The sequence below is a fragment of the Lissotriton vulgaris genome, unplaced genomic scaffold (genome assembly GCF_964263255.1).
Source record: "Lissotriton vulgaris unplaced genomic scaffold, aLisVul1.2 SCAFFOLD_401, whole genome shotgun sequence".
NCBI lineage: Eukaryota > Metazoa > Chordata > Amphibia > Caudata > Salamandridae > Lissotriton > Lissotriton vulgaris.
In genome coordinates this window covers 840,348-865,918 of record NW_028254254.1, presented here as the reverse complement: position 1 = coordinate 865,918, position 25,571 = coordinate 840,348, and positions in this window count along the sequence as shown.

The following is a 25,571-nucleotide window of genomic DNA, read 5'->3' as shown; positions in this document are numbered from 1 at the left end:
CCCCACTGCACAGTGTGACATATGCACATGTAGGTGCTACTACGTAGGCCATTATTTATTTTTTTTCTTTACTGTTTCAACATGGTCGACGGCCATTGTAGAACAGTAAAAGGAGGGGGAGACAAGCATTGGCAAAGACAATAGATCAGCTCTTACCGTTTAAAAGCACAGCCACTGACTTTGCCACTTCATTTTTCTAGTAGTTTCATGTTAAATGTACCATGTATCCACAATGCTATCTTATAGGATATACATTCTGCTCTGTCAAAGGGACCAGGAGGAGTAGGTATCTATGCAAGATGTAAACAAATGTTGGCCTTTCTTAAGATGGAAGCGTTTGGCCAAAACAAGTCCGCCAAGGTGACCTCTCTGCTTGTCCAGAAACATAATGCATACCACTTTCGTGGGGTTTTTGAATGCAAGTGTCTGTCTATAAATGTAAACCTAGGCTTTTTCTGCTAGGATGACTACACCTTCCCTGGCCTATTTGCACACTGCTCCTCCTCTGAAAGTGGCATAGCGAGTGCATTATTATGGGAATGCTAAAATATACATTCAAACAGTTCCCAGCCAAATAGGTCAATGTCTGTTTTCAGCCTTTATATATTGGCCAGTTTCAATGGTCTTGATGAATTTGTTTTCACTTCTTGTCTGAATTATCGATGAAAAGTAGATTGTGGCACATAGTATGGAGACAACTCCTCCACATGTTTGCTGTCAGCTGCTTCTGATTCTAGCGAACAACCAATCGGCACCAGGTTTGGGTTGCCTGTTCAGTAATCAGAAGAACAAGACCGAGCTGAACCTTGCCCTGCACTGCCTGCTGATTATGGATTCCGAAGTGTTGTATCCTGTGATGAAACATAGTCATTTTCAGGGCCCTCACCCCCAAAAAACACCTGTGGGTCTGTTAGACCGCTTCAAAAGGGAAACATATTTGCTGATTGTCTATGAACATTATTTTGGAAACCATAAGCACCATCAATGAAGCTTGTGTCAGCCAAGACGTCTTTAAGTGGAGCCTTTACTAACCTCTAAGGAAGCCTAATTAACGTTTGTTCACCCATCATTTGAAAAGAAAATTTTTAGTTGCCATCTCCGTTTGCGCGGTATTGTAACCACCGACAATGGTGTCTACGATTTCATCTTTTGAAAATGTGCGGCTTGTAGTGGCTATGCCACTGACTGCGTGACCCGCAGGGGAACAATGGGCGGGGCAGCGCTTTAATCCCACCCGGCTAGCTCCAGCAACCTATGGAGCGCCCCTCCACGCGTCCACCTCTCACCGGCTAGGGGGAGGGCTTACCTGGGAGGGGAGGGGTGCCCCCGCTACTTATACCCCTGCAGCCGCAGCTCGGCCTCTCTCCTTCCTGGTTTCACCCGCGGCTCTGCTCTGTTCCGGTGTTGTCGCACGTCGTCGGTCGCGTCTTTCAAGAGAGGTATGTGCTACCATCTCGCCTTGTCCCGGCCTCGTCCCTGGGCATGACCAGGTTGCATGGGGCCCCAGTGGTAACGGCCACGGAGGGGGGGGGTTGGGGGTTAGTGGTGGCTGCGCTATGAGCACGGGTGGAGAGTTACGGGGTGTGGGGGGAGTGAGCTCGTGAGCCACGTGGGTCGTGGAGATTCTTTGTGCGGGAACTTTCGGTGGGAAAAGTGCGTGTTGCAATGTTACTGCCGTTGCGGGGGAGTGTGTGCCTGTGAAGTGATCGAGTCCAATCCCCCTATGCTTTCCGCGGGAAATGTGCTAGTCGCAAATTGTTGAGGCTGTGTCGGGGGAAGTGTGTCTTTGAGTATCCGATCTAACCCATTCATGCGGGCTATGGTAGTGACCGGGCTTGAGGGAGTGGGGCGAGGGGCCCAGAGTGCGTGCAGGGATAGACAAGTGGGACTGTAAGAGGAGTTCCAGACCGGGCCTCCCCAGGGCCCCGTATTACTGCGCGCGTCCCGGTATAGAAATACACCTATCCCCCGTATGACAAAAGACAGCACATGCCAAATGTTTAGCTGCTCCCTCTCAAGCATTTTCGCTGCTGTTTTGTTATATTAACAAGCGCACTCAGTTTACCGTCAGTCTGATCGCTGTTGCTAGACACAGCCTGTTCACCCATGGTGAATACGAACGCTGTGCGGTGCCGTATTTACTGTAGGAGGTGAAGGCCTCCTAATTTTACCATCCACATGGAAAAGGGGGGTTTAATATGCAGGGTGTTATGCTTACCCGATCGATATCACCAACACAAATGGCCGTCACCCACCGCTCTGTTTGTACTAGGCTCTTTGGAAAACGTGGTAACTGGTGTCCCGTCTTGGCGCCAATTTCAAGGCTCATTCGGCGGAGGCCGCGAACGCCCTGGCACCTCCTGTTCCCACCTTTCCTGAGGGCTACTTCCCTATCTCCTGTAGTGTTGAAATTAGAGAAATTGATGTACATAAACAACGTTCATTTCCCCTTTTTCCCGCCCCTCTCCCTACAAGCACCATGAATACCGTGAAATATTGACCGCATCACTCTGCCAGTAAAAGCCCGCACCCATATGTACATGACAGCCATTTTAGGCACCCTGGCCTTTTTTCCTGCTCATTAGAATCACCGGCTTCCCTTCTGCGCGTATCTGGACCCCCCTCCCTCTCTCTCACATGCAGGGATTATGAAACCCTCTCCCTCTGCGCGACCCTGCCCTGAAAGGCAACCCTCCTGCTTGACCCACGCAGACCCCCATTCCCTCTTGAAGAGGCATCCTTCCCCTTAACTGACATAGCCCTCCCCAGCTGCACCTGACTGCCCCCGCTCTCTCATGTACGGGTCATAAGATCTCTCTCTCTCTATGCGACTCTGTCCCAGTGTCCACCATGGCTCCCCCTCCCTTCTCCTCACACGGGCAAGTCATAAACCTTCTTCTTCTGCAAGACCCTGTCCTTGGGAGTCACGGCCGCGCCTGACCAGCACCTCCTCCCCTTTCATGAATAACCCCTCTGTTAGTGAACCCTCCCTCCGCGATTGACTGTCCACACATGTCTGAGGTCATCTCCTAAGCCAGGAGATACTGTGTACTGCTTATTGTATGGGATCACCCCTCTTCAAAGGACCCACTATTGATCCTGGCCACCCCACCCCCTGGGCCATGATCAGGCGTACACATCCTAAAATTTGGCGGAACACTCAGCTGCATGATTACCCTCCCCTCTTATCAGCAGGTCAAGGGTCCCTATTGTGAACATATGTGGGGTAGGATTGACACGAGGATTATGGGGATGTCTTTTCCGTGTTGCACAATGTCATGATTGTAATGCTAAAGTGTTCTGTAAGGTATAAAAGACGATCTCTCAGCTCACTTGTTAGAGCACCTCCCGATGACACCTTGTTTCGTGTCTGAAATGACAGGCTCTCCTCATGAGAAATAAACCCTGTTCTTGTGTCCCTACTTCCAGCGCCCGTCTCTTTATTTGGTAACTATTCAGAATGGAAACTAAGAGGCGTCTTGCGCCGGCCATCCGGGCATCGATACTAGTATGGACTCACATTTTACAATTGGCGTCCCAACGCGGGGTCCATCAGTGACATAAGGTCCAGTGAGAGAGATCCAGACGATGAGGTGAACATCTAAATGATCGGAGTATACCTGCCTTGAGAGGGCCCTCGTCCGGCTGCCGATTGAATGAACTTCACCAATTCTGAACGGACCTTTCTCGAGTGACCCACTGTCCTGACTGGAATCCCACAGGACTGCTGCGGTAAAATCATGGAGTAAGAGAACGATCGGGCGCTGGAAGGAGGAAGGCGAAGAACTGCCCACACGGTCCGGTCCGGGTAAGGTCGCGTAAATGCGACAAATTGTGAAATAATTGTTTGGTTTGGATAATACTAGTATTACTCTTTTGTTGGTACCTCTGGAGATTCACCGTCTGCAAACGGAGAAACAACAGGCTCTCCCTTTGCAAGCAGTGAAGGATAGGTAACGCAGACTTTTGTCCCCGTTGTAATCCGTCGTGCCTATCTTCCTCCCCCACTGTTTCCCGAACTATTGTTCGTGGATTATTGTCTGGAGATTCTCTGTCTACAAACAGAGAAGAACAAGGTCTCTCTTTGTAGGTAGCGAAAAGGTAGGTAACGCAAACCTTTAACACGTCGTACCTACTCATTCTCCCCACTGATTGTTTGATTGACCGAACATTGATTGTTCGAGATTGGTTCTTTTTGAGGTATTCACCGCCTGCAAACAACGGAGAATAGAAATATTCTGTCTAGTCTTTGCCCGCCGTGATAAGATAGGTAGTGCAGACTTTTGTCCCCGTTGTAATCCGTCATGCCTATCTTCTCCCCACTGATTGGTAGCCTGTTTAGCCCGGACCGCTTATTAGAGATGAACCATCCAGCTCCACTGGAGGGCACACCTAATAAGGACATGTTCATTAAGTGTGGACTAGTCGCTATAACTTATAATAGGTTATGGCATAAAAATACAAGAAAAAGAGTTAAGCGAAATCAGTAGGCCACTGATGAGTTATCAACTTCGCTAAAAATAAAATAAGAAACGTTAGAAATAACTCGCAATAAGAAACATAAAAAAAAAAATGGCAAGGGAAGACAAGCTTGACACCAAGGCAGCCACGAGGTAGCTAGGTTCCGTTGCCTATTCCTGCCCTAAACATGTCTGCCTCATTGCCCACCACGCCCAAATAACGGTCACATGAAATAGATACAAATCAATAGGTACCTACCCCCATTCCGGAAACTCCCGAAGTGCAACAGGTCCGCGGTTACGCCCATCCGGTAGGCGAGGCCTCGAGGCATGCGGGGCTCGCCTGGCCGCAGTCGGAAGGGGAGGCTGTGGGGCGGACGGCCCAGAAAACCGTGATGGCCTCTCCTTCTCTCCTCTTCTGCTGCCCTGCAGGCCACGGGGGGGGGCTGTCTTGCCTCAGCCACCGACCACCCCCCCCTCTGTCTCTCGCCTGGTCCGGCCCACAAAGAAGGCCGAAGCCAAGGCGAGGACGGCGGCGCTTACAGGTAGTCCCGCCACATGTCAAACTCCTGGATAGTTTCAGGTAGTCCCGCCACATGTCGACGCCTGGACAAGCGCAAGTAGTCCCGCCACATGTCAACCCCTGGAGAGTTGCAGGTAGTCCCGCCACATGTCAAAGGGGGGGGGGCTGTCTTGCCTCAGCCACCGACCCCCCCCCCATCTTCAATAGCCGGCACGGCCAATATCGAAACGGCAGAGCCGAGGATCGGCGCGGGGTCGCTGGAAGGGGGAGGTGGCGCGAACAAGCCTCCCCCACCTCCCTCCAGGTGGAGGCTTCCAGCGACACCCCAACGCTCTTACTTAAAGAGGGTCCACATCGAAAAGCGGTCTTTTGCCCGGGGCGGGCACACGCCCCATGCCTTCTCTCCTCAACTTTGAAGATTCTATGAGAGCCGGGGGGCCCCCCCGACCCCTCTGCATGGGTGCCCCCGCCCCCCTCACTGGGACCCGCGACATCGACACGCTCCTGCCGGCGCCAGCCTCAGTTTGGAAATGGCTAAAACACAGCCAAGGTACAGACTTGTTCAGTTCCGGTGGAGCACCAGAATGACCCGGTAGGAAAATTGTTGTTGCCCTCCCCACTCTTTGACTGATGGTCCATTTGTTAGACTGTTACCACATTGCGAAAAACTTTTTGAACTGCTAACGGAAGGTTCTGGTCCAACCATGAGTCATTGGAGACATTCTGACTATACCGGAACCTGCCTGACCTCGCCCAAAATGGCGCCGATACACGAAACGAAAACTTTCGAACTCCCTGTTCACCCGGATTGCTCGAATATTGATGCTCTGAGATATGTATGCATTTTTGGACAATGAAAGTCGATAAGATGGATAGTGATTATGTGCTTAGAGAAGAAAGCAATACAGATATTGATCATGTGTTCGGACAATGAACTGACTTAGGGTGGGTACTAATTATGAATGGGAACAATGAATTGGTGTAATTTAGACAGTGAACGAGCATCTGGATAATGAATTAATGAATTAATTGAAAACTGAATCCTTGACATGCATCATGCTTGCTCTGTAGTAAAGTTCTATACGATTTTATTGCACTGCCGCACTTTATGCAATGAACTGCCACCAACTTCGTTCTTCTTATGTACAGTTCCAATCTGCTCCGTGGCCGGTACACTGGATTGTAGGCCTGTATTTATACACCAGCACTTTTTTTTATTAAAAGTATTTTTGAAAAAGAAAGCATAGTTCTAGCGGTTGCATTAATGAGTTTTGAATGTATTACTACTGTGAGCAACGAGAAAGTATGATGAAGGCTGAAGGTTAAAAGGGACCCGATATTTAGCAGCTACATTGTGTGTCACAGGCAGCCGGAAAAGTGTTTTAGAAGCCTCAAAACGACACCACAGAAATGCCATCTAACCACCACCCTTACACACAACCAAAAGGGGTTGCGACCAAGTAACTCATGTAGATACGCAGATCGTCAATGATTATCTATCTGACATTTCTGGTCCTTCTGGGCTTAAACGCCGAGATGGTAAAGAAATGCACTATGTGGAGATAGGTTAGGTATGTGGTAGGTAAAAACATTTTTCGGATTACTGCATGCTGATGTGGTTTGAATGCTGCCCCCCACCCCCCTTCTTTCTCCGCCCTTCTGCAGGTCGTGTTGGAACATCGGCTGAAGTATGGGAGGACGATGATCGAACCAGCGATGAAAAGGGGAAGAAGGGAATATGAGCATGGTCCTTATGACGATAAGTTTTTAAAAGACGTAGACTTAACATGACTGTTCCTCCTTAGAACATAGCGACTGGGAGGATGGACTGACATAGAGACTTGACGGGTACTGTATGACGAAAATTGGCTCGAAATAACACGTTAGAGAATGTAACTAGACGTTTGACTAGGTAGGGAAAGGACAAAAGAAAAGTGCACGGGTAAGGGTTAACAAGACTGCACCCATCTGGGAAGTTAGAAATGTTGCTGATGTTCAAAATGTACTGCCCCCCTTCTCACACTCTTATAGAACTAGCCAAGCTGTCCGACTGTTCTCCCGATCAATACTTGCCGTTGCCTCAGCCTGAAGAACTTCCCACCAAAGGAAGAAACTGGAAAATGGTTTAAAATCCAACCATGGGTAAATAGCGCGACCAGGTTCATTTCTGATCGACTAACCGAGGTGTAAGTATTGGCCATTGAGAACGCTCGAAGAGATAACAAGCGAGAGGGAAAAGGAGGGAAAAGGAGGGAAAGGTAGAAAGAGCTAAGCACATAGGTAAATAGGATAGTAAAAGATAAATAGGATATAAAAAATATAGATCTTGTTGGCCAACTATTGCTTTCTGTTTTGTCGTGAATGTCTTATATATGTGTAATACATGTACTGTCTTCCTCTGTCTGAGTTCGTGTGTGTGTGCTGTAGGGGTTTATGTTCTCCCTTTGTTTGCGTCTCTCCGTTACCTGACCCCCTACTGTTCTGTGTTGTGAACGCACTAAATGACCTATTTTTGTACACGTCTCTCCCTTTCTCTATCTCTCTCCCTCACTCTGTCTCTCTCTCTCTCTCTCTACATGTCATATGTGTACCAAATGGCTCGTTTAGATTGCGGACGACTCTCACTCTCTGTGAGAGTCTCCCTATTTCCTCTTCCTTTTTATGGTAAAATCGTGCCTCGCTGGCACCAGTCTGATTGGATACTTATTGAACGTGGAGGCGTTCAGCGAAATTGACCGAAAAACTAAAATGATTGTACCTCGCCATGCTACTACCTCTCCTTTCTACAAAATGAATGGACTCGAATTGGCTGAGAAGGAAAGGACAGGTAAGACGACTAAGGTCCCCCAATCTGGCCTTTATAGGGGAACTGTATGTCAATGGCACCTTATTTTTCTGTTCATCAGAGACGAACGCCAACGTCCAGATTGACCCCCAATGCCCAGATTGCCCCACCCCCCTTTTTTTGCACCCAAGCGCGAGCGCCCGAAGCATCCCCGCCCCATTTGATAGACCCCAGCTGCTGTCCCGGATATAAACATGATGACCATGAGTAACTGTCGTCCCTCGAGAAAAACCTGTTTTACGTGACTCTCGATGATAGCGCCCCCGCCCTGTTTGAAAGGGTTAGCCAGCCTTGAAGGGAAATGTTAGACTGTTAAAGGCTTGGGTTTGAAAGGCAAGTCTACACTGGAAGCTCCAAAATGTTGAAATTGATGAAATGCGCAGTTGATGGGAATATTATTTCTATACATTTATGTCACGAATAGACGATGAATACACTTGGCATGAACACAGTAGGAATGTTGACATATGCACTGCTTGGTAATAGACCTCTGACTGTGACCGATGAACGTACCTCCCAAGTGCGTAGGATTGAGGGAGGAATTCGCCTGCATAAATGACTTCTTCTGTCAGTTCTCTAAAAGCTTGTTTTGTACCTATTCAAAGATTTGCGATCACCGGAGGAGAAGGGTCGGACGTGCCTGACTGCAGATCTTAAGATACATGCAACCTCGACCAAAGGTGGAGCTGCAGAGCAACAAGATACGGGACGAGACAGCAATTTCAAACGTGGAAAATGAAAAATGACGGGCTGCCCTGAAGCCCTCCGTCTGCTATCCCACGTGTGCCTGGAGTCTCCGTCCCCCTTCTTTGGGCCCGATTGATGGGCCTGCCTGCTTGTTATCCTTTGCTCCCCTGGTCTCTTTTGTGTGTCCCAGGAACTCTGACCCAACTCCGCTCTCTCTCCTATTGACTATTTGAACCACACCCACCCTCTTTTCCATGTGACTTCACGCCAAAAGGAACGGCATTTAAGTGGAAATAAGGTGTTGCTACGGAAATATAGGTGCCGAGCATAAGGCGCCACTAAAAGGACTGGTTAGGGAACAGGACCGCACCTTGCAACGCGAAAGGTTGAATACGAGCTGGACCTATAGCTCCACCGCCGGTGCTCAACAGCGCCAACGAAAGGATACGGACTAGAGCCTACCAGTGATGGCTCACTGATAAAAAGACACTGTGACGAAGAGATCTTGTGTATTGAACTGAGTTCCGCCCTCGGCTACTTGGTCAAAATGTTCATTGGTCGCATTTTTTAAGTCAGATACATTTATGCTATGCAGTGCGTCTGAATGTTAGGAACTCGACAAATGCAATTTCCTATGTGCTGCATTCCGCCCATCACGTCAACTGTTCATGATTATATACCAAATGTTAATATTGACAAATGCTAATTCTTCAACTACGCCTGTTTATTTGTACCCCCATCAATTACAAAAATGAACTTTGTCATGTAAAAAGGGGCGACTGTTGAAATTAGAGAAATTGATGTACATAAACAACGTTCATTTCCCCTTTTTCCCGCCCCTCTCCCTACAAGCACCATGAATACCGTGAAATATTGACCGCATCACTCTGCCAGTAAAAGCCCGCACCCATATGTACATGACAGCCATTTTAGGCACCCTGGCCTTTTTTCCTGCTCATTAGAATCACCGGCTTCCCTTCTGCGCGTATCTGGACCCCCCTCCCTCTCTCTCACATGCAGGGATTATAAAACCCTCTCCCTCTGCGCGACCCTGCCCTGAAAGGCAACCCTCCTGCTTGACCCACGCAGACCCCCCATTCCCTCTTGAAGAGGCATCCTTCGCCTTAACTGACATAGCCCTCCCCAGCTGCACCTGACTGCCCCCGCTCTCTCATGTACGGGTCATAAGATCTCTCTCTCTCTATGCGACTCTGTCCCAGTGTCCACCATGGCTCCCCCTCCCTTCTCCTCACACGGGCAAGTCATAAACCTTCTTCTTCTGCAAGACCCTGTCCTTGGGAGTCACGGCCGCGCCTGACCAGCACCTCCTCCCCTTTCATGAATAACCCCTCTGTTAGTAAACCCTCCCTCCGCGATTGACTGTCCACACATGTCTGAAGTCATCTCCTAAGCCAGGAGATACTGTGTACTGCTTATTGTATGGGATCACCCCTCTTCAAAGGACCCACTATTGATCCTGGCCACCCCACCCCCTGGGCCATGATCAGGCGTACACATCCTAAAAGTTGGCGGAACACTCAGCTGCATGATTACCCTCCCCTCTTATCAGCAGGTCAAGGGTCCCTATTGTGAACATATGTGGGGTAGGATTGACACGAGGATTATGGGGATGTCTTTTCCGTGTTGCACAATGTCATGATTGTAATGCTAAAGTGTTCTGTAAGGTATAAAAGACGATCTCTCAGCTCACTTGTTAGAGCACCTCCCGATGACACCTTGTTTCGTGTCTGAAATGACAGGCTCTCCTCATGAGAAATAAACCCTGTTCTTGTGTCCCTACTTCCAGCGCCCGTCTCTTTATTTGGTAACTATTCAGAATAGAAACTAAGAGGCGTCTTGCGCCGGCCATCCGGGCATCGATACTAGTATGGACTCACATTTTACAGTAGTCTTGAAATGCTCCAGGTACAGCATAATGGGGACGATGTTTCGTGTGTTGCGAGCACGGCAGTCCCGCGGTAGCCGGTGTCCCATTTGGCGCCAATTTCAGGGCTGTGATGGCGGAGGTCGTGGACTCCGGTGCAGCTCCGGCCCCTGCCTTGCCTGAGGGCTACTTCTTGTGTCCTGCAGTCTTTTAAGTACAGCATAATGTAGACTCTGTGTTGCGGGCACGGCAGACCCGAGGTAGCCGGTGTCCCGTCTTGGCACCTAATTAAGGGCCGATTGCAGCGACGTTAAACGCAAATAACACCCGGTTAGCAGCAGCCCATGCTCCGTGCCATCCAGATGGGGATGCATTGTCGGTGCAAGCGGTGATTAGGGGGTTCCGTTTCAATTAAGCCCAGCCTCGCGCATACCGGGAGTCCAAAACACAGTGGGGGTACCGGAGTAGGGTAGACAAGGGAATAACAAGTTGAAAAACAGCCAAATAAATATGCAGGCACTGCTGTAGACATTTGTACCGCGCACCAAGGCACCATGAATTAAAAAAAAAACGGTACTGAAGGAACCAAGGGTCAAATTGTACTGGGTTGCGGCACCTTGATCCAATGTGGGGAAATAGGGTTCAATTGCAGACAGAGTTTTGGCTTGGCATCAGGCAGTGGCCTGGTGCGTACATGGTTTGGGGGTTAGTTAGCGCCCACATCCTTCTCGGCGGTTTGGACCTGATCCTAATGGCTGGTGTTCAGCCTGGGTGTGAACATGAGTGTGCGCTGCGGCAGCCATGTAACATGAGTAATTCGTGTTGTCTTTCAGGTCGCGCCCGGGGAAACTTTGGAAGGACTGGCGGCCGCGTTACAGGCAATTAACAAGTATATCATCAGGTAAATACAAGGATACATGTTTCATGGAAGGGTGTTAGCTGTAACTACTGTGGTATGCAATATCATGGCCCAGCAACTTGGGGTTACCAGTAGGCTCGGCAAGGAGTAGCACAACCTCACATATTTTCTCACCTGTAGGAATCCACAAGGGTAGAAGCCACCGTTATGGATACTCGCGGCGCCGCGTTACCGCAAGAAGGGCTGTGGGCAGAATTTTTGGCCGTGGCACAGGCGAAGGGGCCAGCGTGGGCTCAGGGCTTCATCGAGGCACGTAGGCAAGAGGACGCCGGTCAAACTAGTGCCCCCTCTCCTGAGGACGCGGCGGGTCCCTCAGGTGGAGCAACGCGAAGGTCCACTCGGAAGCGAAAGCACACACGCAAGGAGTTCCCGGCCGAGGCATTGCGAAAGGAACCTAGACCGATACCACCGCCTCCTGCGGCGAGGCCCACCGGATTGACTGTGACACCTACTGTGGTGCATGAGACGGCCGCTGGCCTAACAGACTTGGCCCAAATGGGTAAGGCCATGGACGAAATGTTGGGGTTAATGGCACTCTTTCAAAAGCGTTTAGATGATGTGGCGGCTGTGCAGCAGGGTATGGCACCCCCCCCCGCTCCTACGACCTCTGATCCAGTGCGGCAAGTGTGGGCTCAGCAAGGAGCTACCGCTGCACTATCCCTCGGTCCTGGGCCTGCAGTGAACGGCTCGCAGGTTCCCGCAGCCGCCGTACCGGCAGCAGCTGCAGCTGCGCCGCCTGGCAACCTGGCCACCGCTCAGAAGGTCTTCCAGATGGCGGCCATGGGGTCGGCGCCCGCCCCAGCTAGTGCAGTAGTGGGTGCCGCAACAAATGCGACCAGCGGCATGGCGAGCACTGGTGGTTCAATGGGAATAGCACGACCCAGCCCGGCGGTGTCCGTCCCAGCTCAGGTTGAAACAGGACAACCAGCCGGAGTGGGGCCGACCAAGCCAAATGTTACCCAGGCTCCATTGGCATCCGGCCGTTGCTCTCTGGCATGGCAGGTGCCACAGGCTGCCCAGGAAGGGATATGGAGGAGGGAGTATATTGATATTTTGACACTATTGATGCATGGCACCGCAGGAGCAGACACTAGAAGGATGGGGGGACATCTATGTCGACAACTATGATAGCATTGTTTCTTTAAAATGTACCGTAATTAAACATTTGTGTAAAATTAAAGTACACAGTAAGCATATAAATTAAATATGCATTGACCACTGTAATTAATAAGCCACATATTGCCCCCGTTTCTCATCCTTAGGTGGAGAATTCTGAACCACAGTGGGTAAGACTATTAAGTTTTAAGAAACCCATCTACTTCACAAATAGTGCTAGTACTTTTAGATTTTGTATGTGTTTTTTTGTCCTGACGAAGGCTCCATAGACCTACGGTCCCAGCGAGCTGAAACATGTTGACGTATTCAATTAAAGAGATATGCTAAGGACCCTTTACTCAGTCCTTAGAGCATACCCACTTATCATTTTACTATAGTTGTCCAACGACGTGAATAAAGATTATTTTGTTGATTGAAGACTATTTTTACCTTTTATGACAACTTACCAGTGGGGTAAAACTTTTTCTCTGGATACTGCCACGATACACCAGAGATTGCCTCGGGCGAGGCTGGCACAGTACAAGTTGTCAAACCCTATGACTATTGCCACAATGCTAGTGTGGGGCGGAGAATAAGATAAACCGCTACTCAAGATACACGGCGTTTATGAGGGTTTTTCAATGTATATCTCTTGGCAAAGTGGTTACAAGTGTCCTATCCACCTTTGATTAAAACTGATAAGTTCTGGGGAACCGATAGGACAACTATTCCTCTTGCCTCCATTTTGATAAACCCGTTAAAAGCAGCGTGCAGCTGCGGGAAACCTCTTCTGACTTTCGTCAAGAAACCAAGACATTCACTGATCACTCACTATGGAGGATACGAGTGGCTTGAGTTTCACAGAGAGCGATATTAGTGAGATATTAGCGGCACAACCCCTACTTCAATATTCGGACTTGGTTCAAGTCTTGGCTCAGACCGATGACTGGGAGAGCCTCACAGCGAAGAAACAAGAACAAATAAGGTCTGCCATTCATGGGATCATAATGACAGAATATTTGCGCTCTAAAACAGCACCACGAGGCCTCTGGATCACTAATGCACCCAGAATCTTTCTCCACGACCTAGCGTTTAGAAGAGATTGGTCGGCAATCTCGTGGAAATGTACCCTTGATTACCTTGTGTTGATAGTAAAAACGGCCAAAAGATTGTCTGACGCTCTGTTAACACAGATACAAGCTTGTGAAGCTGAGCTGAAAAAAGGCATACAACCGGCTGTCTATAAAAAGAGACTGGAAGAATTAAATAAAGAGATATCGGAAGCCCAAGATTATTTGATGCAGAACAAGTTACAAAAATTAAGCAAAGATCTTAAAAAGTTCAGTCAGGAGAAAATGCATCCATATAGTAAAACAGATTATAAAACAACCGATCCCAATACAGACAATGAATCAGATGGATGGAACTCCTCTGAAGGATCAGAAACAGGATCCGAAGATTCAGACCTGAGAAGAGGCAAAGGAAATTACCGATCTCGACCGCGAAGAAGAGGAAATAGATGGGCTCGACAACAGTTTATGGGCCCCCAATGCAATTTTTCCAACTATATATGCAATCATAGCCAGGGTGGATGAACCCATACAATTAAGGGACACATCAGATGCAAAACATGATGGGGATGCCGTTACAGGGAATGAACAACCAAAATCAGGATTCTTTTTTATTGAGGGGCCAGAACCTAAGAGGAAGAAGAAGAAACATATCATGGCAAGACCAACAACCGAATGTTCAAACTCGGAGCATGACAACAGCGAAGCCAGGAACGAGCAAAACGAGTCACTAATAGTGAATCTGAGTACAATAACATTGTACAGAGAACAAGAATGTGTTCTCATTAAAGGACTAGGCTACGTACCTACTCCTAGTCTAGACCTCTTTAAATTGAAGTGTGAACTATCAGAATTCTGCCGAACATTCAAACTTAAAGCACACTTCTCTGGTTCCCCACCACCAGTTAATGAAGGAGATACTAGTCTACGAAAAAAGTCCACTTTCACTCCACCCATCAGTGTGGTACCAATTGAAATTCAAACCTTTGAGCAGGCCATCTTCACAGGAATTGATGAAATTCAACAAAATGCCAAAAAACCTTTCCAAAATTTGACAAGACAAGAACGCCAAGCCTTGCAAGAACTTCGGTCTAATGAAGACATTGTAATCAAACCCGCGGATAAGGGTGGAGGTGTAGTCATTCTGGGAAAGGAAGGATACAGAGATCAATGCTTGAAACTATTGGCGAATGAAAAATTTTACACCAAAATCAATTCAGATCCGACACCAAGACTGAAAACAACGATTCCAATGATGGTTTATGAAGCAGAGACACATGCATGGATCAGCAAAAAAGAGGCCGAATTCTTAATAACAACTGACCCCAAAATACCTTTCTTTTATTCCCTACCAAAAACGCACAAGAACAAAGTTCCCCCGCCGGGGCGTCCGATAGTATCGGGTATAGGTTCCATATTGGAGCCACTCTCTAAATTTGCTAACCAATTCCTCCAACCATTAGTCCAAAAGACTCCTGCTTACCTGAAGGACACTAGGGATTTGTTAAATCAACTGAAAGACAAACCGTTCGACCCCACCATAATGTTACTAGTGGGTCTGGACTTTGAATCCCTATATACGAGCCTCCCTCAAAAAGAGACCCTAGAAATGCTAGAAGACGTTCTCTTCATGGAAGATTGGAACTTCAATACACCCAGACATTTTGTCCTTGAATGCTGCCGGCTGGCGTTAACTGAAAACTATTTTGAAGATGATGGCCAATTGTTCTTACAGAGCCATGGCACATCAATGGGGAGTGCTTTTGCCCCCTCGGTGGCAGGACTCTACGTGAGCAATTTCGAAACTAAGAATGTCCTGACACCAGACAATCCATTCATTTCCAGTATACTTTACTGGAAACGTTATATAGATGATGTCTTACTAATTTGGAGTAATGATCAAGACCTGAACCAATTCATGGAGTGGCTCAACACACGAGACCACTGGCTTCGTTTCACCCACACAGCTGACAAAGAAAGCATTGACTTTCTGGACTTAACCATCTACATAAAAGAGAACAAAATTGAGACCAAAACCTTCAGAAAACCTACTGCCAAGAACAGCTTGTTATCATATAAAAGTTACCATCCTCAACCATTAAGAGATAAATTGCCGTATAGCCAGTTCTTACGTCTCAAGAGGAATTGCAGCCAGACGACTGACTATCAGAAACAATCAAAAGAACTCAGTGAAAGACTTCTAAAAAGGCAATAAAAACCATCAACTGTATCTAAATGCAGCAAGAGGGCTATGAACCAACCTAGAGATAACCTCCTAACCACCTATGAAAAAACAACAACAGAGGACCTCATGACATGTGTAACAACATTCTGTCCTGCGACATATCAAGTAAATAAATTAATCAACAAGAACTGGCACATCCTAAATACAGGTAAATATAATTGGCCAAAACCACGCTTTGCCAATAGACAAACTAAAAATCTAAGTGATTTCTTGGTCCACACCCGCCCAAGACAACCGACCCTAGAGAAATCAATAAGAGACGTACATATGGCTCCAGTGACAGGACATTATCCCTGTGGGTCATGTTTGGCTTGTAAATCCACGTCAACTACAAAAGTTTTACAACTGACACCTACATTGAAATGGATTCAGAAACAACACAGCAACTGCAATTCATCCCATGTGATTTACATGGTAACTTGTCCTTGTGACAAAAAGTACATTGGGATGACCTGCAGAAAGGTTAAACTAAGGATAGGGGAACATAAGAGCAATATCCGCCTTCAAAAAAACACAACGAAGCTCTGTTCACATTTTGTTGAGTTGAAACATAACATTGAAGAACTAAAATGGACTGTCATTGAAAGATTGCCAGAAAGCACTCCAAATGTAGAGAAAGCACTTTATGAGAAGGAACAACGTTGGGTAGATCGCCTCAAGACAAATAAACATGGACTTAATGATGAAATTTCATGGCACCATTTCGCTCGATAAATTTGCACGTAGGTTCCTTTGCCTGACGCACCTGAATTCAAGATGACCATATGCATCCTGAAAAGATCGATGGCTCATTTGTAGCCTATATGGAGTGTCATTGGCAATGTAATTGGGAACTCAGACCGCGCCCTAATCAGAGCCCCGATAATCCAAAATGCGCATGCATAAAATTGATTATTCTTACTCAGAGCCAAGTTACTTTCAATGACAATTTCACATTTTCCGTGATTACAATTTTAAAAAGTGAATACGCATTAACATCGTCTCCTTTTTAGAAACAATGTTTATGGTCACAATAGTCGACGAACTTCATAGCCCGTTATTATGAGCTTTCCGTATTTTGGATAGTCCTCTTTCTATAACGATGACATCTTCCCATTGAAAACCCCGCCGGAAGCGTGGTTCTGGCGTCCGGAGGGCAGCGCCAGCACAAGACGCGGAACCTGTTTCCAACGCGGGTGAGGACTTGGTGAATTTTACCGAAGCCCGCTACATACTCGGGTAACATAACGTAACCTTTATAAATCTTGGTACCTTTACAGCCTGGGACTAATTGTCCATACCCTCTGAGGGAGTATAATGATACAATTTCAAGGTAAGACCTCACATGAGGTACTTCCATTTTATCCTCACATCTCCCCTGTCGACAACTATGACAGTATTGTCTTTGTTGTGTCTTCTTTCCCCAGATTCACGATATACCCACCCAACCTAGAGGTATGAACCAGTTTCATATATGCCCTTTACTCTGTTACCATAACGTAGAGGGGCAATGACTCTAGTTATGTACATACATGGCCATAACAAAAGATCTTATTTAGACTTGACTAATCCACATGGCAAAGCTTGTTTTGAGTATCTATATTTGAACGATTGAATTGACATAATTGTGACCGCAAAAATTTTTCCATGCTAAGCTACTCACTTTTTTCACAATATTGCCTCTCCTGTTTGACTCGCCACGAGTGTTTCTATATAGAGTGTGTCTTTAAAATGTACCGTAATTAAACATTTGTGTAAAATTAGAGTACACAGTAAGCATATAAATTAAATATGCATTGACCACTGTAATTAATAAGCCACATATTGCCCCCGTTTCTCATCCTTAGGTGGAGAATTCTGAACCACAGTGGGTAAGACTATTAAGTTTTAAGAAACCCATCAACTTCACAAATAGTGCTAGTACTTTTAGATTTTGTATGTGTTTTTTGTCCTGACGAAGGCTCCATAGACCTACGGGCCCAGCGAGCTGAAACATGTTGACGTATTCAATTAAAGAGATATGCTAAGGACCCTTTACTCAGTCCTTAGAGCATACCCACTTATCATTTTACTATAGTTGTCCAACGACGTGAATAAAGATTAGTTTGTTGATTGGAGACTATTTTTACCTTTTATGACAACTTACCAGTGGGGTAAAACTTTTTCTCTGGATACTGCCACGATACACCAGAGATTGCCTCGGGCGAGGCTGGCACAGTACAAGTTGTCAAACCCTATGACTATTGCCACAATGCTAGTGTGGGGCGGAGAATAAGATAAACCGCTACTCAAGATACACGGCGTTTATGAGGGTTTTTCTAACGTATATCTCTTGGCAAAGTGGTTACAAGTGTCCTATCCACCTTTGATTAAAACTGATAAGTTCTGGGGAACCGATAGGACAACTATTCCTCTTGCCTCCCTTTTGATAAACCCGTTAAAAGCAGCGTGCAGCTGCGGGAAACCTCTCCTGACTTTCGTCAAGAAACCAAGACATTCACTGATCACTCACTATGGAGGATACGAGTGGCTTGAGTTTCACAGAGAGCGATATTAGTGAGATATTAGGGGCACAACCCCTACTTCAATATTCGGACTTGGTTCAAGCCTTGGCTCAGACCGATGACTGGGAGATCCTCACAGCGAAGAAACAAGAACAAATAAGGACTGCCATTCATGGGATCATAATGACAGAATATTTGCGCTCTAAAACAGCACCACGAGGCCTCTGGATCACTAATGCACCCAGAATCTTTCTCAACGACCTAGCGTTTAGAAGAAATTGGTCGGCAATCTCGTGGAAATGTACCCTTGATTACCTTGTGTTGATAGTAAAAACGGCCAAAAGATTGTCTGACGCTCTGTTAACACAGATACAAGCTTGTGAAGCTGAGCTGAAAAAAGGCATACAACCGGCTGTCTATAAAAAGAGACTGGAAGAATTAAATAAAGAGATATCGGAAACCCAAGATTATTTGATGCAGAACAAGTTACAAAAATTAAGCAAAGATCTTAAAAAGTTCAGTCAGGAGAAAATGCATCCATATAGTAAAACAGATTATAAAACAACCGATCCCAATACAGACAATGAATCAGATGGATGGAACTCCTCTGAAGGATCAGAAACAGGATCCGAAGATTCAGGCCTGAGAAGAGGCAAAGGAAATTACCGATCTCGACCGCGAAGAAGAGGAAATAGATGGCCTTGACAACAGTTTATGGGCCCCCAATGCAATTTTATCAACCATATATGCAATCATAGCCAGGGTGGATGAACCCATACAATTAAGGGACACATCAGATGCAAAACATGATGGGGATGCCGTTACAGGGAATGAACAACCAAAATCAGGATTCTTTTTTATTGAGCGGCCAGAACCTAAGAGGAAGAAGAAGAAACATATCATGGCAAGACCAACAACCGAATGTTCAAACTCGGAGCATGACAACAGCGAAGCCAGGAACGAGCAAAACGAGTCACTAATAGTGAATCTGAGTACAATAACATTGTACAGAGAACAAGAATGTGTTCTCATTAAAGGACTAGGCTACGTACCTACTCCTAGTCTAGACCTCTTTAAATTGAAGTGTGAACTATCAGAATTCTGCCGAACACTCAAACTTAAAGCACACTTCTCTGGTTCCCCACCACCAGTTAATGAAGGAGATACTAGTCTACTAAAAAAGTCCACTTTCACTCCACCCATCAGTGTGGTACCAATTGAAATTCAAACCTTTGAGCAGGCCATCTTCACATGAATTGATGAAATTCAACAAAATGCCAAAAAACCTTTCCAAAATTTGACAAGACAAGAACGCCAAGCCTTGCAAGAACTTCGGTCTAATGAAGACATTGTAATCAAACCCGCGGATAAGGGTGGAGGTGTAGTCATTCTGGGAAAGGAAGGATACAGAGATCAATGCTTGAAACTATTGGCGAATGAAAAATTTTACACAAAAATAAATTCAGATCCGACACCAAGACTGAAAACAACGATTCCAATGATGGTTTATGAAGCGGAGACACATGCATGGATCAGCAAAAAAGAGGCCGAATTCTTAATAACAACTGACCCCAAAATACCTTTCTTTTATTCCCTACCAAAAACGCACAAGAACAAAGTTCCCCCGCCGGGGCGTCCGATAGTATCGGGTATAGGTTCCATATTGGAGCCACTCTCTAAATTTTCTGACCAATTCCTCCAACCATTAGTCCAAAAGACTCCTGCTTACCTGAAGGACACTAGGGATTTGTTAAATCAACTGAAAGACAAACCGTTCGACCCCACTATAATGTTACTAGTGGGTCTGGACGTTGAATCCCTATATACGAGCCTCCCTCAAAAAGAGACCCTAGAAATGCTAGAAGACGTTCTCTTCATGGAAGATTGGAACTTCAATACACCCAGACATTTTGTCCTTGAATGCTGCCGGCTGGCGTTAACTGAAAACTATTTTGAATATGATGGCCAATTGTTCTTACAGAGCCATGGCACATCAATGGGGAGTGCTTTTGCCCCCTCGGTGGCAGGACTCTACGTGAGCAATTTCGAAACTAAGAATGTCCTGACACCAGACAATCCATTCGTTTCCAGTATACTTTACTGGAAACGTTATATAGATGATGTCTTACTAATTTGGCGTAATGATCAAGACCTGAACCAATTCATGGAGTGGCTCAACACACGAGACCGCTGGCTTCGTTTCACCCACACAGCTGACAAAGAAAGCATTGACTTTCTGGACTTAACCATCTACATAAAAGAGAACAAAATTGAGACCAAAACCTTCAGAAAACCTACTGCCAAGAACAGCTTGTTATCATATAAAAGTTACCATCCTCAACCATTAAGAGATAACTTGCCGTATAGCCAGTTCTTACGTCTCAAGAGGAATTGCAGCCAGACGACTGACTATCAGAAACAATCAAAAGAACTCAGTGAAAGACTTCTAAAAAGGCAATAAAAACCATCAACTGTATCTAAATGCCGCAAGAGGGCTATGAACCAACCTAGAGATAACCTCCTAACCACCTATGAAAAAACAACAGAGGACCTCATGACATGTGTAACAACATTCTGTCCTGCGACATATCAAGTAAATAAATTAATCAACAAGAACTGGCACATCCTAAATACAGGTAAATATAATTGGCCAAAACCACGCTTTGCCAATAGACAAACTAAAAATCTACGTGATTTCTTGGTCCACACCCGCCCAAGACAACCGACCCTAGAGAAATCAATAAGAGACGTACATATGGCTCCAGTGACAGGACATTATCCCTGTGGGTCATGTTTGGCTTGTAAATCCACGTCAACTACAAAAGTTTTACAACTGACACCTACATTGAAATGGATTCAGAAACAACACAGCAACTGCAATTCATCCCATGTGATTTACATGGTAACTTGTCCTTGTGACAAAAAGTACATTGGGATGACCTGCAGAAAGGTTAAACTAAGGATAGGGGAACATAAGAGCAATATCCGCCTTCAAAAAAACACAACGAAGCTCTGTTCACATTTTGTTGAGTTGAAACATAACATTGAAGAACTAAAATGGACTGTCATTGAAAGATTGCCAGAAAGCACTCCAAATGTAGAGAAAGCACTTTATGAGAAGGAACAACGTTGGGTAGATCGCCTCAAGACAAATAAACATGGGCTTAATGATGAAATTTCATGGCACCATTTCGCTCGATAAATTTGCACGTAGGTTCCTTTGCCTGACACACCTGAATTCAAGATGACCATATGCATACTGAAAAGATCGATGGCTCATTAGTAGCCTATATGGAGTTTCATTGGCAATGTAATTGGGAACTCAGACCGCGCCCTAATCAGAGCCCCGATAATCCAAAATGAGCATGCATAAAATTGATTATTCTTACTCAGAGCCAAGTTACTTTCAATGACAATTTCACATTTTCCGTGATTACAATTTTAAAAAGTGAATACGCATTAACATCGTCTCCTTTTTAGAAACAATGTTTATGGTCACAATAGTCGACGAATTTCATAGCCCGTTATTACGAGCTTTCCGTATTTTGGATAGTCCTCTTTCTATAACGATGACATCTTCCCATTGAAAACCCCGCCGGAAGCGTGGTTCTGGCGTCCGGAGGGCAGCGCCAGCACAAGACGCGGAACCTGTTTCCAACGCGGGTGAGGACTTGGTGAATTTTACCGAAGCCTGCTACATACTCGGGTAACATAACGTAACCTTTATAAATCTTGGTACCTTTACAGCCTGGGACTAATTGTCCATACCCTCTGAGGGAGTATAATGATACAATTTCAAGGTAAGACCTCACATGAGGTACTTCCATTTTATCCTCACATCTCCCCTGTCGACAACTATGACAGTATTGTCTTTGTTGTGTCTTCTTTCCCCAGGTTCACGATATACCCACCCAACCTAGAGGTATGAACCAGTTTCATATATGCCCTTTACTCTGTTACCATAACGTAGAGGGGCAATGACTCTAGTTATGTACACACATGGCCATAACGAAAGATCTTATTTAGACTTGACTAATCCACATGGCAAAGCTTGTTTTGAGTATCTATATTTGAACGATTGAATTGACATAATTGTGACCGCAAAAATTTTTCCATTCTAAGCTACTCACTTTTTTCACAATATTGCCTCCCCTGTTTGACTCGCCACGAGTGTTTCTATATAGAGTGTGTCTTTAAAATGTACCGTAATTAAACATTTGTGTCAAATTAGAGTACACAGTAAGCATATAAATTAAATATGCATTGACCACTGTAATTAATAAGCCACATATTGCCCCCCTTTCTCATCCTTAGGTGGAGAATTCTGAACCACAGTGGTTAAGACTATTAAGTTTTAAGAAACCCATCTACTTCACTAATAGTGCTAGTACTTTTAGATTTTGTATGTGTTTTTTGTCCTGACGAAGGCTCCATAGACCTACGGGCCCAGCGAGCTGAAACATGTTGACGTATTCAATTGAAGAGATATGCTAAGGACCCTTTACTCAGTCCTTAGAGCATACCCACTTATCATTTTACTATAGTTGTCCAACGACGTGAATAAAGATTAGTTTGTTGATTGGAGACTATTTTTACCTTTTATGACAACTTACCAGTGGGGTAAAACTTTTTCTCTGGATACTGCCACGATACACCAGAGATTGCCTCGGGCGAGGCTGGCACAGTACAAGTTGTCAAACCCTATGACTATTGCCACAACGCTAGTGTGGGGCGGAGAATAAGATAAACCGCTACTCAAGATACACTGCGTTTATGAGGGTTTTTCAACGTATATCTCTTGGCAAAGTGGTTACAAGTGTCCTATCCACCTTTGATTAAAACTGATAAGTTCTGGGGAACCGATAGGACAACTATTCCTCTTCCCTCCCTTTTGATAAACACAGGTACCAGCGTTGGTTAGAGAAAACGATAGAGAATTGGACCGAGGCTTTTAACATCTTAGCAGCAGCAATAGTGCAGAAGGACCCGGCCCAGAGTGAGGAACTGATGGAATATGCTAACACCATCCAACAGGAGGCAAGGGAGTCCGGGGGGATTGGTTGGTTTTGGTATGACCAGGATTTTAGGAAAACGATGGCCATTTGCCCGGACTTAGGGTGGGACCAGAAAGAAATTCAGCTCTGGATCAAGCATATGTGCAGGACAGGTAGCAGAAAGAAGGACACACCATACAAGGCGCAGGGTGAGGTAGACACCAAGAAATGGGAACAGTTCCCGAGGCGGCCCTTTAAACAGCCCTTTCATGGGGGTCGGGGTAGGGGCCAGGGGACTGGACCGAGACGTTTCAACTCTGGAACATGTAGACTGTTCAACGGGGGAACGTGCACCTGGGGTAGAGCCTGTAAGTTTGCCCACAACTGTAGCAAATGTGGTGCCCAGCACGCAGCCATCACTTGTACCAACGGCCAGAACCCCCTCCCCCCACTCAGGCTCAGAGAGCAGACGGAGCACGCCAGTAGGACATTGGGTGGGGGACAAAACGCGGGGATGACAATGGTCAGCCCAACACAGATCCCTACCGGGTTGAGCCTACTGCAGGGACACGGCAAGGGCCCTTCTCCCATTGTGTTGCAGAATTTTCTTCCTTTAGTCAGATTGTACCCGCTTTTGAAGGAACAGGCGTTGTTGGCTGAGGGTTTTGTAGATGGCTTCAGAATACCTTACGAAGGATCACTGGGTTGCAGGGACGCTTTGAAACTTAAGTCAGCCAGGGAACTACCACTGATTGTTAGCGAGAAAATTAAGAAGGAGGTTGACTTGGGGAGGGTGGCTGGCCCATTTCCCCCCCCCTGGAGAAGTTATTAGTTTCACCACTGGGAGTTGTGCCATAAAAACCGCCTGGGGCATACCGCCTGATTCAACACCTATCTTACCCAGAGGGCAACTCTGTCAACCATTGGCTGGAGGAGGGGGCTTGTTCCGTGTCTTATTGTTCGCTGGACATGGCCATTGATATGATAAGGAGGATTGGCAAAGAGGCGTGGCTGGCCAAGGCTGACATTGAATCGGCGTTCCGCCTCCTGCCCGTCCATCCGGCTAGTCAACACTTGTTAGGCTTCAAGTGGGATGGCAAATTATTTTTTGACCGCTGCATGCCGATGGGTTGTGCCGTCTCATGTGCCTATTTCGAGGCGTTCAGCTCCTTCCTCCAGTGGGTCCTCACCAACAAGCATGGCATCTCCCAAGTTACACACTATCTGGATGATTTCCTGTTCTTTGGCAGGGAAAGTACCCAGGAGTGTGCAGAGGGTTTGCGGGCCTTTGAAGCACTGGCAGATCACTTGGGACTGCCCTTGGCCCCGGACAAGACTGAGGGGCCAGCACAAATACTCAACTGGATACAATCAAGGGGGAATCTAGGCTCCCAGCTGACAAGGTTAGCGAATTGAGGCAGGACATCAGGTCACTGATCGGTAGGGACAAGGCAACATTGGAGGTTGTTCAGAGCCTTTTCGGCAAGTTGAACTTTGCAGCGCGAGTTATACCAGCAGGCAAGGTTTTCTCTCGCAGGCTAGCAAAGGCTACGGCTAACATTGGAAAGAAGCACCACCTAGTGCGCCTGGGCCCTGGGCTGAGAGCAGATCTAAAGATTTGGGATGAATTTTTGATGAACTTTAATGGGACTGTGATTTGGAGGGCACCATGGGAGAGCAACCAGGAACTTTGCTTGTTTTCAGATGCATCTGGTAGGGAAGGTTTCGGGGTGATTTTTGGTGAGGAATTGTGTGCCATGCGGTGGCCCAACGCTTGGCGTAAGAAAGGGGTGACCGCGAACATAACAGTACTGGAACTCTTCTCCATAGTGGCGGCGCTGCACCTGTGGCCGGGTGGGCTGGTCAACAGAAAAGTAGTCTTTTGGTCAGACAACATGGCCGTAGTCCAGGCTATCAAAGGGATGTCAGCCAACTGCCCCCTGGTTCTGAGTCTGCTTAGGGAGTTAGTCAAGGCGGGTTTGCAGAGTAACACTGAGTTCAGGGCAAGGCATATTGAAGGTGTGAAGAATGTGGCAGCTGAAGCTCTCTCTCGCTTTCAGTGGCTCCATTTCCGAGAGGCCTGGCCGCGGGCGAGGGCTGTGATGACACTATTCCCGGCGCAGCTGTGGCGACTCCTTCGGTGGGGGAGCGGTTGAAGATGATGGGCCAACGTTCCATGGCACAGGCCACCCGGAAAAGATATGCGGCCCAGCTGACTACTTTCAGAACAGTGATAATGTCCTTGGGAGCTTCTGCTTTAGGTCTGGTAGAACAGCTTGAGGCTTTTGTGGTGTGGGCCAAGGAGGCAGGCAAGGCACATTCGTGGGTGTGCGGCCACCTGGCGGCCTTGAGGCATGACACCAAA